Source organism: Idiotropiscis lumnitzeri, chromosome 5 (genome assembly GCF_059441095.1).
Source record: "Idiotropiscis lumnitzeri isolate Australia: NSW breed Sydney's pygmy pipehorse chromosome 5, RoL_Ilum_1.0, whole genome shotgun sequence".
Classification (NCBI taxonomy): Eukaryota; Metazoa; Chordata; class Actinopteri; order Syngnathiformes; family Syngnathidae; genus Idiotropiscis; species Idiotropiscis lumnitzeri.
Genome location: NC_142395.1, coordinates 3,375,168 through 3,386,628, shown reverse-complemented (window position 1 = coordinate 3,386,628; position 11,461 = coordinate 3,375,168). Strand labels below are relative to the sequence as shown.

At 48.2% G+C, this 11,461-nt stretch overlaps 1 protein-coding gene across 2 annotated transcripts in view; it reads right to left on the bottom strand.

The window, feature by feature from the left end:
- The window catches only part of efl1 (elongation factor like GTPase 1), a 93,572-nt gene that overhangs the window by 44,293 nt on the left and 37,818 nt on the right, over window positions 1-11,461 (bottom strand). The gene's annotated exons all lie outside the window — the stretch shown is intronic.

Here is an 11,461-nt window from a genome sequence, read left to right as displayed (position 1 = left end):
ATGCACAATTTAATTTCTGACATAGGGACTACCTAGTGATGGAACAGGCAACACCGGGGCGTCAGCAATGTGACGAGTGGGCAAGTGTGAAATCGCTTACAGGTGCGTGGAGCGCTATGAAAAAAAAATTACGTGACCAACACAAGATGTGTGTCGTTTGGATGTGACGCGCCAAATTGTGGAGGATCAAACTGTATCAACATGTTATGAGTTTGTTGGATGGAGAACTATTTGCTGTTGCTATTGCCGTGTCATTGCCATTGCCTGTGTCTGAGTTGGAGTTTTGCTTTGCTGCTTCATGGATTGTACTAGAAAATCTTCACACCTCTGGAAATATTTTGTTTTTGTCATATGATAGAACACATTTTGCATTCCTACTCGTTTGAGCAGTTACACATAGACCACGTCAACACAGTTTGTGTAATGCAGTGGTTCTCAATTATTTCCTGTCACGCCCCCCCCCCCCCTACCAAGAAGAAAACTATTCGCGGCCCCCCACCATCATTTTTTTTTTTACATTTTGTATTAATGTACATGTTCTTTGAATATTAATGTTAGATTGTCACTAAAATATCCCTTAACAAAGCTAAATTGATAAAAAAATATTTTGAGAACGACTATTGTGAGGCTCTCAAATATTGATGAGATAAATATTTACTATCCGTTTTTGTTTTGTTTTTTTAACTTTATTAACATGAACAAACCAAACAGTTATTAATACGTACATAATATATAAAAGACAAAAAGAAGCCAGGGGTGTTTTAAACAAAAATTGTATATAAATAACATAAAGCAACAGTTTTAATAAGTTTACTATACGTTTTTTTAATGTTTACAATACGTTTGACGTCGAACATCTTCGTTGTGATGACGTCAGCCATTTCCGTGTTCCAGCCTGAGAGCGTCTGCTAAATTGCTAACGTAGCCGTCGTCTTATTTGATCTTTAGATACATAATGGTTGCAATACAACATTTCTGTTCATAGCTGCTGGCTCTCCGCCCAAACGCGGTTCGAGTCAGACTTCCGTTAAAAGTCGAGCATACAACGAAGCAATTCATTTTAGCGATTAGCGCGCTTAGCGCCTCCTTGCTCGCCTCCTCGTTTAGCACACTGCTTGTTTGCGGAGTCGTTTCACGTAGCTTGTTGCTTCTGCTGTGCGCGGACTTATTTATAGTTCAAATAAAGTCTGTTCTGCTGTGGCGCAAGATAGCTTGGCGCGGTGTATTTAAGTAGCGGCGAAATAAATCACTTCCGGGTCAACGAGCGACAGGGCGACGCTTTTTTTTTTTTAATCAGTACTGCGTGACAGGGCGACGCTTTTTTTTTTTTTCATCAGTACTGCGTGACAGGGGGACATACAGCTTTGACGAGCTCAAACTCGCGTCGTCTGAGATTGCCTTTTTCGGTCCCAAAACTGCAAAAATAACATGTTCCCCAGCGTCCCACGCGCCCCCCTCAGCATCACACCGCGCCCCCCCACTCCATAAAGCCTCATCTGCCCATCACTACATATTGTGATTCACTTCCAAATGTAGTTGTTCAGACTGCCGCCTGGTGTTGTGGCATAAGATTGAACGTGAAAGCTGTGCCCACCAAAGCAAACTGTACTTGAAATATCAATTACATGCAGTTAGCTGCTCGTTGCAAATAACGATAATACTATAACAGAAAAACTGACATAATTAAATGTTATCTGTGGTCTTCCATCCATTTTCTTACGATTATCCGGGTACGGGTTGCGGGAGTGTAACAAGTTGAAATATTAAAGTATAAATAAAAAATGTATTATTTGTAATACGATAGGAATTTAAATATTAATTTTGTCTTTTGAATATTTCCATGCTTTTCACAGTGACGCTGTCGATCTGGGTCCTCCTATAGTTTGTAATAAGAACAATCTGAGATCGATTATTTATGTCTGTATGCACCTAGCAGGCGGCCGTTGGAGACTTTCCTCATTCTAGTAAAGTCTACTGAGGAAACAACACACAACACTGTTGTGATTATTTCACCCTGTTTCAGGTATGTCGCGGGCTAGGAGTTTATTCATTGTTTGTCATTGAGTGGTGTAAAGTGAATCCAATGTAAATCGCTGTGTTTTAAGAGCATCGATTGTGTGTACTGTGCGAGTCCCGCTCGTTGAAAAAAGCGTAGTAGTTACGTGTGACGCAGCCATAATTGAGGGTATGAATGTGTGTGTGTGCGTGCGCGTGCATCCTCGATCACATGAAAGCACCTGAGTCGTGCCTGTTATGTTTGAAGCTGTTTGTCTGGCCGTGAAAATGCTTTCTCGCTACTGGTAATCATGTAACCCAGGACTGCCAGCTCATGGTCGGACCGTCTGCGACTAAACCGGCAACCCCCTTGAACTCTCAGCTCTTGGGGAGGGTGATCAGGCACCCCGCGGGACGAAAAGCAATACCCGACAAAGCAACATCCCTTGCTGATGTTGACCCTGAAATGCAGTCTGACAGTATCTCCGCCGTCTGGATCTTTTTTCCTGGACTAGCATACCAGAAGACCAAGATGGTGGATCGGATGTCGCGCTCCAACTCCACCTTAAACTTCACGCGAACGGCTTCCCTCTCGTCTTTCTCTCGTCCTCTTCCTATCTCCCCAACCCCCCGCCAAAAGAAGCCCAGCGGCGAGGGACGACAGGTGACGGGAGCAGGGGCAGGTGAGCCCTGGGAGCTCCTAGCCTGGGATCCACACGCTGGCGGCAGACGCTATATGATCGCTGGGACGATGAACATGGTGGCGACATTGCCCTTCGGTAGCCGCGTCTGTGTCAGGGCAGGGCTTTTTAGCCGTAGCGCTGCCCTCTCCAATGTTGGAGAAGGCCCTAGAAAAGGTGTGGCCAAACACGCTCGCTACCTCCAAGTCTGGCCGGGAAACCGCGTCCGGCAGACTCACCCATTCTTGCGGTCAAAACACAAAAAGAATATTGAAATCGCAATCTCTTCACCTCATCTCCTGGAACGTTCGCACTCTCATGGACCGCAACAACAGCGGTCAGCCAGAACGCAGAACCGCCCTTGTTGCAACCGAACTCTCCCGGTTCAACATAGATGTGGCGGCTTTGAGTGAGACACGACTAGCTGATGAAGGCCAAATCTCAGAAATAGGGGCTGGATACACTTTTTTCTGGAAGGGGAAATCTGCAGAGGAACCTCGCATTCATGGAGTCGGATTTGCCATCCGCAACTCTCTGGTGCAGATGCATAATCTGCTCCCCGTGCATGTTAGTGACAGAATAACATCAGTCCGCATCCCTCTCCAGCATGGACATGTCACCATCATCAGTGTCTATGCCCCCACTCTGGACTCGGACCTTCATGTGAAGGAATCTTTCTACGCATCTCTCCGGACCACCCTCTATGCTGTGCCCCTGCATGATAAGCTGCTTCTCTTGGGAGATTTCAATGCAAGAGTGGGCAAGGACCATAAGCTCTGGCATGGCGTTATTGGGAGACAAGGTATCGGCAACTGCAACTCCAATGGTCTGCTACTCCTTGGTTTATGCGTGGAATTTCACCTGTGTATAACCAATACCATCTTCCGACTCCGCACCAGAGATAAGACCTCATGGATGCACCCACGCTCACGCCAGTGGCACCTGATCGACTATGTCATAACCCGTAAGAAAGATTTAGGCATGGTCCTGATCATTAAGGCCCTCAGAGGGGCTGACGATTGTTGGACTGACCATCGTCCCATCTTCTCCTCTCTGCGTATCCGCCTGAAGCCAAAACCCAGACTGCATGCAAATCCTCTCCGAAAGAAGTTTCATGTCTCTGCGCTCAAAGATCCGGACACCTCGGCTCAATTCTCCTCTTCCCAGTCTCAACGTCTCCTGGTCACAAACCATAATCCCTCAGATCCAGAGGCATCCTGGTGTGCCATCAAGAATGCCGTATTTTCAATTGCTCATGAAACCATAGGCTTTGTGAAACGACGCCATCAGGACTGGTTCGATGAAAACAACGCTGAAATTTGTGACCTCATTGACCAGAAACGGAGAGCTCGGCTGGCATGGGAAAGCCAACCAACATCCAAAAGGAAGGAAATGGCTTTTCGTAAAATGAAGGCTTTAGCCCAACAGTCCATCAGGAAGCTGCAAAATAAATGGTGGACCGAGAAAGCCAAAGAGATCCAAGGCTATGCCGACCGCCACGATACAAGGAATTTTTTCCAAGCTGTCCGTACTATCTACGGACCAGTACACACCCCCACTCATCCTATAAGGTCTGCTGATGGGGTACTCCTAAAGGAGGAATTTGTTATTCTTGCGCGGTGGAAAGAGCACTTTGAAGACCTACTGAACCGGCCCGCCCAAGCTTCTGAAGACTTCCTCCGCGATATTCCTCAGTATCCAATCAAATCATGCATGAGTGTCCCACCCACTCTCGAGGAGACACGGGAAGCGATCAAACAGATGAAGCCCAATAAAGCTTCTGGTCCTGATAGCATCCCAGCTGAGCTCATACAGCATGGTGGGGGGTGTCTTCTGAGACGAATCCATCTCCTGTTCCTGTTGATTTGGGAATCTGGGTATATCCCCCAAGACCTACGGGATGCAACCATCGTGACCATCTTCAAGAAAGGCGACCGCTCCACCTGTGGAAATTACCGTGGCATCTCCCTGCTCTCCACCACTGGGAAGATTTTCGCCAGGCTCCTCCACAAACGCCTTCTTGTCCTGAGTGAGTCTGTTCTCCCAGAGTCCAAGTACGGTTTTCGACCAGGCCGTGGAACCACTGAGATGACTTTCTGCGCTCGCCAGCTGCTCGAAAAAGCCAGGGAACAACAGCAAACCATGTCAATGATTTTCTTTGACCTGCATAAGGCCTTTGACTCCGTCCCTCGTACTACCCTTTGGAGACTGCTTGAGAAGTTTGGCTGCCCCCATAACTTTGTCCAACTAGTGTGGGGCCTACATGATGGAATGATGGGCTCTGTCAGACATGGTGGTTCTCTTTCATCATCATTTCCCATTGCCACCGGGGTCAAGCAGGGATGTGTGCTCGCACCGACCCTTTTCTCTCTCTACCTGACAGCTGTTTTGCTACGTGTCAAAACGTCTAACCCTCACCTTGGAGTGCGTATTAGATACCGGATGAATGGTGGTCTTTTTAACCTGCGACGTCTGAAAGCACGGTCGAAGACATCGGAAGTGTGTGTCTCAGAACTCCAGTATGCTGACGACTGTTGTGTCCCAGCCTCCTCTCCTGCTGACCTATAGGAGTCTACTAACGCCTTTGTGGAAGCATATGAGAGTGCAGGCCTGGAAGTCAATGTTGGAAAAACAAAAGTCCTGGCGCAATTCCATCCTGCCCACCCTCTCCATCCTGTAGACATATCCATCCACGGCGACACAGTCGAAGAGGTCCCCAGATTTTGCTATCTCGGGTCTATGGTCAATAACACCAATGACCCAAGCGAAGACATAAACAACAGGATTCGCCTTGCTCATCAAGCCTTTGGTAAGCTCTATAACCGTGTGTTCTCACAACATGGTTTGTCAGCACAGACCAAGATTAATGTCCACAGAGCTGTTGTGATTCCAACCCTCACCTACGGGTCGGAGAGCTGGACTCTCTATCGGAAAAACATCAGGACCTTGGAGAGATTTCATCAGCAAAAGCTGCGGGCAATCCTGGGAATTGACTGGAAAGCATGCATCACCAACAACGACGTACTAACCCGTGCCGGCCTCCCAAGCGTAGAAGCGATCATCTCAAAGAACCAGCTGCGCTTCTTTGGGCATTTATGTCGCAGGAAAGACTCCTCCCTACCCAAACAGATGTTATTTTGTGCACTGGCTCATGGCTCTAGACTGGTAGGGGGCCCAAAGAGACGGCTGAAAGACCAGTTCAAACAGCTGCTCCTAAAGAGCAAGATTCCCGTGGACAACTGGGAGGCTCTGGCCGCAGACCGCGCAGAGTGGAGAGACACAATAGCCAATGGTGTCATAAAGTTTGAAGAAGGCCGGGCACGAGCAGCTGAAGGGAAAAGACGACAGAAACACCAACGCCTCTTGTTACCCCGTCCACCTCCGACAATTCCGTGTCCAGACTGTCCTCGACTTTTCCACTCACACCTTGGACTCTATAGTCACCAACAGGCACACAGACGGAGATATCAAAAAGGAAAGTGAACGAACAGATGAGGAGGACTGATCCTCGTTCTACGAGGTTGCCATGATGATGATGTTTGAAGCTAAACGTAAACGTAGTTACCCAGTTATGAGAATATGTATGCTTTATTAATGTGTTGCATTGAATATTAGGCATTCTAGGGTTTATATAACATGGAACAATACTTTTTGGTTATTGTACAGAAATTGTTTGGTTAAAATGGAAGTGGTTAAAAGTGTTGTATAATTTCCTTTTATTTTATATGAGTTGTAAAGAATTTAAAATACTGTTTTCCGGTTCATGTTGTGAATTGTTGATTGGATTCTAGTAAAGTCTACTGAGGAAACAACACACAACACTGTTGTGATTATTTCACCCTGTTTCAGGGTGTAACAGGAGCAGGTCTATTAAGAAAGCCCAGACTTCCCTCTCCACAGTCAGTTTGTCCAATACTTCCAGGGGGAAAGCCAAGGCGTTCCCAGGCCAGCCGGGAGACATACTCTCTCCAGTGGGTCTTGGTTCGTCCCCAGTGCCGCCTCCCGGTGGGATATGCCGTCAACACGTCACAAGGCAGGCTTCCAGGAGGCATCCTAACCTAATAACAGACACACCTCATCTGGCTACTCTCTGCATGAGGAGCAGCTTGACCCCGAGTCCCTTTTAGATGACCAAGCTTCTCAACTTCTCTCTAAGGAGGAGCTTGGTCACCCTGTGGGGGAAACTTAAGTTCAGCAGCTTGTACCAAGGATCTTGTTCCTTCTGTAACAACTCACAGCTCGTGACCGTAGGTGATGGTAGCTTTGCCTTTTAGCTCAACTCCCTCTTCACCATAATAACTCGATAGAGAGACCGCATCACTGCAGACGTTACACCAAACCGTCAGTCGATCATCCGCTCCATCCTCCCCTCACTTGTGAACAAGACCAAAAGAGACTTGAACTCCTCTACCTGGGGCTAGATCTTATCCCCAACCTGGAGAGCCCACTCAACCCTTTTCAGACTGAGGACCATGGTCTCAGATTTGGTGTTGGTGCTGATTTTCACCTCAACCGCTCCTCACTCTGTTGTGAACCGCTCCAGTTGTTAGAGTTGGAGATTGCAGCTTGACGAAGCCAACGGTACGATTTCAGCTGCAAAAAGCAAGGATGCAATACTGAGGCCACGAAACCGGACCCCCTCAACGCCTGTGCTGTGCTAAGATATTCTGCTCATCACCTTCATGGAACAGTCACAAAGGGCAGCCTTGGCTGAGCACAACTATTACTGCAAACTAATCCGATTTACTGCCAGCAACGTGGACCAAACTCTGACATCAGTTGTACAGGGACCAAACAGCCATACCAGGGGGTTAAGCACACAAAAATCCCAAAGCGCTACCCACAGAACTCCCACGGGACACAGTTAAACAAAGTTTCTTGAACCCTCGAGGGCCCTGCTGAAGAAGAAGAGTTCCACAGTTCCAGGGGAGAAACAAAGGACGCACTGCTCCTCCTGGACCTCAGTCGACATCCCGACAGACCCTCCTCTCTAGCACCCCAAAACATACCTAACCAAGCAGACTGAGTAGTGTGATTAGCTGTGGTTGGATCACACCTTGCAGTCCTCCTCCTTAAAAAGGGGGGCCCCTGCACCGTTTGCCGTTCCAGAGACACCGACTCAAATATCCATGCGATGGTGTAGAGGTGTGTCAACCACGTCGGCCTCAGAACATCCAGTCTTGCGATGTCATTCACCCTCTCAGCCTTGCCACAGATGAGTTTTTTAACCACCAAAGTGACCTCAACCCCAGTGATAGGAGAGCCCACCTCAGTCGACAGACTCAATTTCCTCATGGGTTCACCATGGGAAGGTGTGACGGAGCAGCTCCGTCAACAAGGACGGTACAGCCTGGTCCCGGGGACGCAATTGCGCACACGCATGCACCGCACATTCCCATAATGATGCATTCAATTCCATCCCGTTTCATACATACGCACCCACCTGGCACCACATCAATACCAGTCACAGTTTTAATAGAGCGACCGAGGGTGCACACTTGGTAGTTTTATTATGAATGGAAGCATACATGGACACACACACGCGCGCACATTCAATTTAACACTCACCAGTCACGAGACGCGGCAGACAACAGACACGACATAACACGACATAGAGGAAGACTAAACAGCGGGGGAGCTTCCGCGTTTCTTAAATATGTTTGTTTCGCGCGACAATTATGTCAGCTGATGCCCAAGGGGAGGGGCAAATCATATATAGAGTGAGTAGTTTGGAAAGAGGGAGATGAGAGGTGCTGCAGTGAAGGTAGTACTGGAGAGCGAGACAGTGACGCATTTTGCAACGTAGCTGACATGGTAGTTGTGGTTGAAATCCATTCAGTGATTTTGTAAATACATAGATAGACACCCTTATTTTTGTAAATTACTATATTGTCACTTTTTCTGAGTTTTTGGACTTTTTGGGGACTTGGAAGGGCTGCACAATAAACATCACTGTTGCACATATTCTGGCTACACCATTTGTTTTGGAGGAGGTCAAAAAGGAACCCGCGACATATGGTGTCAGGAGTGGGATGGCTAGCCGGACAAAGACAACCCTCCTTCCAAGGCAGCGCACAAGACTGTCATCCCCCCAATCCCAATCACCTGGGTCGTCATCATCAGAGATGGATGAAGAGTCAAAGCAATCTGCAGTTGCCCCAGTTGCCACAGCAGGTCCACAACCAGGAGAGGAACTGATGGCGACTACAACCCTCAACAAGCACTCACTCCACCTCCACAACGTGGTGCAAGATTTAGCACAGAAACTCCAGCAGTCCCAGGCTACCTCTGCCAACACCTGCACCTCGTCATTTGCAGCAGATGGCACCACAAGATTCATCTTCGTTTCAGCTGCCAGGTGTTAGCAGCCAACCTGAGCAGTCAAGGCCAGACTTCAGGAGTTACTCAGATCCCAAAATACCCCAATATCAAATGGGGGAGGACATTGAAAATTACTTACTGCGTTTCGAGCGCATGGCCAGGACCTGGAAATGGCCTGAGAGTGAGTGGGCGTGCCGACTCGTTCCATTGTTGTCTGGGAAGGCACTGGAGGCCTATACCGCAATGGATGAAGAAAGGGCCCACTGCTACCATACCCTAAAAGCAGCACTGCTGACAAAGTTAATATCTCGCCAGAGACTTATCGGCAGCAGTTCAGATCCACTACAGTACCCCCTGGTGAAAACCCCACGAGACCTACCACCACCTGAAGGGGCTCTACCGACGCTGGATTCGACCAGAGCAGCGAAGCAAGGAGGAAGTCGGAGACGCGATTATCCTGGAGCAGCTACTTCGTGTTCTTCCAGCAGAGGTGAGGACCTGGGTGAAGGAGCATGAGCCAACCGAGGGACCTCCTACACGACCCGGCAACACACACCGACCAGCTAATCCCCAACCTCAGCATAGACCAACCTGGAGCGAGCCCAGCCAGAGGTTACGAGGTAGTTCCAACTCAGCCCCACACCCACCTGGAATCGGTAAGGACTTTCTTTGTTTCTACTTTCAGCAACCAGGCCACAAGGCTTCAGTGTGCCCTGTTCAAAAAACTAAATTGGCTGGTGCCTGCTATGTTCCCCGCCCCGAGGGGGGAACCAAGCAAAAGAGACTACAGCGTATTAAGACAGTGACTATTATGGACCAACAAGTGAATGCATTATTAGACAGTGGCAGCTTCATGTCGTTAATTATACAGGCTACTGTGCCAATAACCTGTGTGAACTATGGGAAGCAGGAAGACATTCTATGTATGCATGGGGATAAGCACCCTTATCCCACATCTGAGCTCAGTGTAACAACTGATGAGCAGCCATATTTGTTGACTGCCAGTAGCAGCCATTTTGGGATTGAACTTGCCAGTTCTCCTGGACTTGCTGCAAGAAAAACAACCACTAAAAACTGACTGTGAGCAAAAAGACTATGTAAATTTATTAGGTCCAGTAGTTACCCGAGCTCAGGTAAAAGCGGGTGTCCCATCCAGCCCCGACCTTAGGAGTGATCCGGGTGATAGTGATACTCAAAGGCCCGGTAAAAAGTATCCCGGTGTTCAACTGCTCCCAGACTTTGACAATTGGACGGTGGGACCAAGGGGCCCAGGAAGTCACGGCGCCAGCGTCGCTTTGAGAAAAAGTTAATGTCAGCAGAGCCTCAACTAGAAGACTTTTTAGAAAATCCAATGTGGTCAATTACACAAAACATGTCGGTACTTCAGGGGGAGGATGAGTCATTAAATCCCCTGCTTGATAAAGTGACTGAGGGGACAATGGGAGGTTGTGTCGGGAAAGAGCAATTTTGGATCGAGAATGGGGTCTTGTATGCTACTGATAAAGATCACAAACGCCTTGTTGTCCCTACTAGCTGTAGGTCACCTATCATACACCTAGCACACACACTTCCATGGTCAGGACACCTCGGCCGCAATAAAACATATTTGCGTATCAGTTCACGTTTTTACTGGCCATCCATGTACACAGACATACAACATTATTGCGCCACATGCCCCACATGCCAAAAAACCTGCTCTATCCGCAGGTGTGATCGAGCATTTTTGCAGCCGCTCCCGATAATCTCAACTCCATTCCGCAGGATTGCTATGGACATTGTGGGTCCTTTGACAAAAAGCAGTGGTGGACATGAATACATCCTCGTAGTGTGTGACTAGGCCACACGTTTCCCAGAGGCATTTCCATTGCACACAATCACTGCTCCGCCAGTACTTCGTGCCTTGGTGCAACTCTTTTCCAGAGTTGGCATACCAGATGAGATTCTAACAGACCAGGGAACCAATTTCACTTCAAGATTAATGCAACTGTTCAACAAACAACTGGGCATCTCCGCCATCAAAACCACTCCATACCACCCACAGACTGATAGACTATTGGAAAGGTTCAATCAGACCTTAAAGAAGATGCTCCAGAAATTTGTGGATGATACTGGAAAAGACTGGGACCGGTGGCTACCATTTTTGCTGTTTGCCTATCGCGAAGTTCCTCAGGCGTCAACAGGTTTCTCTCCCTTTGAACTCTTGTATGGTTGGGAGGTTCAGGGGCCATTGGACTTGCTCCGAAAGGCCAGGGAGGCACCTTCCACCACGTCAAGTGATGGGGTGGTGAAATTTGTGCTGGAAATGAGGGAGAGACTGGCCAGGTACCAGGAGGAGGCAGAGGTCAACCTGCGGGAGGCCCAGAAAAGCCAGAAGACCTGGTATGACCAGCAAGCTCGCCACCGGGAGTTTAAACCCGGCCAAAAAGTATTGCTGCTTCTCCCCACATGCAACAACAAGCTTTTAG